Source organism: Odocoileus virginianus, chromosome 10 (assembly GCF_023699985.2).
Source record: "Odocoileus virginianus isolate 20LAN1187 ecotype Illinois chromosome 10, Ovbor_1.2, whole genome shotgun sequence".
Lineage (NCBI taxonomy): Eukaryota > Metazoa > Chordata > Mammalia > Artiodactyla > Cervidae > Odocoileus > Odocoileus virginianus.
Window position 1 is genome coordinate 33682447 of NC_069683.1, and position 4429 is coordinate 33686875.

Here is a 4429-nt window from a genome sequence, read left to right on the forward strand (position 1 = left end):
CCCCGCTGGTTCTTCAAAAGCCAAATTTTTGGGGGGGCTCGTGTTCCTGGTGCTGGACCCCTGGGGCTGTGGGGCCTGACTTGGGGCTCAGAACTCTTGCTCCTGTGGGAGAATCTTTGCAATATAATTATTCTCCAGCTTGTGGGTTGCCCCCACCCCAGGGTGATGGGGTTTGATTATATCGTGAGTTTGTTGCTCCTACTTGTCTTGTTTTGGTTGAATTAAGTTCTATGGACCCTATTTGAGCCTAGCCTGGCTGAGGCTCTCGACTTTGGCAGGGTAGTGTTCTTTTTCTGTCGGGATTCAAGCAGCCAGTAATGAAGCCAAAGTTGAAATTGACACAGCATAAGCTTTACTCAGTGGCCAAAAAATGGAGAAGCAGGAAGTAAGTTCACAAATCAACTTCTTGCCCACCTGGCAAGAGGGAGTAAATTATAAAGAGTAACAAAAAGGAGGAGGAGTGTGACTCTGGGGAGGCCTAGGCTTTAGACTATGGGGAAGGGGCAGGGCATTTTTGGGGGAGTGGGGGTGCCATCCCCTTACCATCCCTTTTTGGTCCTTGGTGTCTGGTTTTGGCCACTGGTAGGTGTGTTATTTAATATGCTAATGTAGTAAATTAAACATATAATGAGACTCGGGGTCTGCTGGAGGTCAGACTCATCACCATCTTTATCCTAGCTGGTTCCATCTATGTTTTTCTCTTTTTTTTTAAACGTTAAAAATCTGCTTTTCTTATTCAGTAATGAAGAGTTTTACCAGAAGGCTGATTAAAAAAAACAATCTTTGAAATGTCACCGAAATAAAATCTTGATCTACAACCCAAGTCAGTGTATCACTAAAATATATTCTTAATAGAATAAAAGCCTATAGTCAGAACACCGGTTGAAAACACAGAAGCTCTATGAAGGCAGTAAGCTGGGAGCTAGTCACGTTTGGAATTTGCCCACAGTCTGGTTTCAGGGGTGTCGGGACTGCTGCTGGCTCCATGCTCACCTGTCCGCCCACCGAAGCCCAGGCCCACCACCTCCTCCTAGCAACTGCTCAGTGCTGCCAAACTCGGCTGTCTGTTCCCCCACGGAGGGCATATGCACCTGAAATATTTCTCCTCAGGGAGCATGCAGGGAACCCAGAAAAGGTGTGGAAGTAGATGATTCCATCCCCGAATCCCAAGGCCCTGTTCACATAGCACTATTAGCTGTAAGATAAAAGGACAGCTGAACGGCTTCTTTCTACAGTGGCTGCCCTCGAAGCCTGAGGTTCTAACTGGACGATGCTTGGCTTTCCTAAGTACCGAGCTGGACCTACTGTGTAGCACAGGGAACTCTGCTCAAAGTTACGTGGCAGCCTGGATGGGAGGGGAGTCTGGGGAAGAATGGATACATTTATATGTATGACTGAGTCCCTTTGCTATCCACCTGAAATTATCACAATGTTGTTAACTGACTATACTCCAACATAAAAAGTTTCAAAACACACACACACAAATATATGCCCTGTTCCAGTAGGGACTGGAATCTAATGGGAATTGAACTGTTTAAATGTTCTGTAATATTAATAAGCTGATGTACATGCTCATGAACATGCGGTAGATAATTCATGATTATACATATGTTATATATGGAAAAGCATGTGTACTTATATATGTAGAAGTCCACATAATGCACAATGTACATGGGAATGTTAGTTTTTAAGATGCTTTTTAATACTAAAATTACTTAAAGATAGTGTTAATGTCTCATAAACAAGTTGTTCAGGGACTTGTTTAAGTAGAATTTCAGTTTTGGGTGCTGACGGTAGAGCTGGAGCTTTTTCATCATAGGGAGATATGTTTTTCTCTTTCCCTGGTTTAGAAGGACAAAATAACAAATATACTACAAACACTCTTCATTTTAGGAGGTTATTTTTAATAATGCTAGTTACTGGTATAAGGACTATAATTCTAAGACAGTAGACAGTAGATCCCTTTTGTCCAATGATACTAAATGGTGATCAATGATTTGTCTTTCTATTCGTGTTACTGTTGTTTTTTTCCCCAAGACTTTCCTACATGAGTTTTATTTATTTATTTTTGAGTTTTATTTAAAGCACAAACAAGTATTTATCTTTTCGTAATGGCAAATGGTTCAAAAAATACTGAACATGAATCATTGACTAATACAGGGCTTTAAATATGAAAAAATCATTTTTAAAGAAACAAGAAAATAAAGGTTATATACTAAATGGACCTGGAGTCTACAAGCAGATTCCAAAAATGAAATGAGTAGAAAATTTGTGGTGAAACCATAACACCACACCTGTGCTTTGGAGAAGGGTTACTAGACAACATTCAGTCAGCTGAAGATGGACTGACTGGTAGAGGTGTGTTTGCACAGAAAATTCAAGTCATTTCCGCCTGCGTAGAACCATCCAGATCTTCCCAAGACTGAAGGGACGACTCTGTGGCTTTCTTCCTTTCCCATATTCCCAACAAGGCTACATAAAGCTCAACGCTTGCTGAGCCGCACAGTAGTTCTTTAGGAGCCAACATGCCGGGTGGATCACATTTCCCTGAGAAACAAACCTGGCCGCTTATAGCAAAGGATCTAAATGGGCAGGTCCTTTGCTCTTCCTTCTGATTATGTACAATGTCTCCTTTCAAGACTGTTATCCCCTTCATACTTGTTCCTTCACAAGTTGAAACCTTGAGGTGATATGAAGGAGATCAACATCAAGAAAAGAAAATTCAATTCAGAAATGAAGAAAACTGGAAGGTATACAATACACCCCCAGAACATCTTGATAATCCCTGCTACAGTACAGTTTGGTGTACTGCTATAGTCCATAGGTAAATCATGGCAGCTCGAATGAGCTCATTTCCCCCCGCTCAGGTAGTTAAAGGGCACCAAATAAATACTGGGCAAGAGGAGTTTGCTAGGAGAATTAGAAATTTGAAAATTAACCAACTTTTATCCCTGTGATAATTTAACACTAGTAAAGAGGCAAGTACTGAAGATTAGAAGCTAAGATTAAGAGACCCAAGGTATTTTTAATTGTCTAGTGTAGCTGAAGTGGCATTTTGTCCATATAGGATGAGATCCCTGTTAGACTACTAGAGCCTGTTTTATGTAGCAGTAATGGGTGAAGAACTGTTAAAGCTTCAATAATGAATGGGAGGATAAAGTGGAAGGTGATGAATAGGGTGAGTGGCTTTTATCAACTGAGAATACTCCCAAGATTCATTTGGCTTGGTTAATGCCAATGTAAGGAATTGCTGAAAAGGAGATTTGTAATGACTGTTGCCCCTCAAAAGGATTTGTAACCTCATGGTAAGATACAACCTATAAATGCTGTGGCTATTACCTTAAATAGTAGGATAATTCTGACATTTCATATTTCTAGGAAGGTGTAAGATCCATAATACAGGCCCCTCCTTACATGGATAAATAAGCAAAGAAAGACCAGGAAAGGTTCATTTGCATATAAATATCAAATGATTCATCCGTAGTTTGGTAGATAGTAAATACAATGTATTGCTAGGAATAACCCTGTTAAGATTTGTAAAATTAAATACTGGAGGCTCAAGAGGGAGGGGAATAAATGTATACTTATGGCTGATTCATGTTGTTGTACACCAGATACTAACAACGTTGTAAAGCAATGAAAATAAATTGAAAATAAATTGAAAATATTTGAAATTGAAAATACATTTACAAAATAAAAGGGAAGGAAAATTTCTTCATGATATTTGATGAGGTTGGTAGATCAATAAGTACAATGTTAACAATTTTGATGAAAGGGCAGTATTTTTCAATGTAAAAAAAAAAAAAGTACTGAGTTGGGAAGGACCTGAATTTCAGAGTGATACATACCTGGGTCCTACTCATGGTTCCTTGCAGAGTCACCTTGGGTGAGCTGGACTGGGAGTCTGCGTTCTCAGAGGGAATGTGTCCTGAGGGTGTCACGCCTGGACGCACACAACGCTACCTCTCTCATTGGTGAGGCAATGCACGGCCTGAGGGGTTCTCAACTTCACAGACATGCTCTGACTGGCATTTGTCTCTCTGCATCTGGTTAGAAAGTCTCGTGGTGAGGGGCTTTCCATCTTGGCCGGAGCTAGTCCCCCGAGTGGGGATTTTGTTGACAGGGTGGCGAGCTCTGGGAAAATCCCGCAGGTGCCTGAGGTAGCTCGGTCCACAGGCGAGTGTCACTTCGGAGTGAAGGAGTGAGGGCCTCCAGTGAAGGGGCCTCCCTGCCTGGCTCCCACGTCCCATCACGCCAGCCACTCGGATGGCCCCAGCAGGCTGCGGGGTGGATCTCAAGGGCCCCCAGGCTCTGCTCTTCCTTCAGGGCTTGTGTGGCTTCCTTGCCGGTCACCACAGCTTTTCTCTGTGGGGGCCACAGCTGTTCTCCATGTCCTTCTGGGGACTCACCCAGGGCTGCAGCCCCATCA

General features: G+C 42.3%; 1 pseudogene; it reads right to left on the reverse strand.

The window, feature by feature from the left end:
- Window positions 1-2863: 2863 nt before the first annotated feature.
- On the reverse strand, window positions 2864-4081 carry LOC110125433 (cytochrome b-like; annotated as a pseudogene).
- Between the last annotated feature and the right edge of the window lie 348 nt (window positions 4082-4429).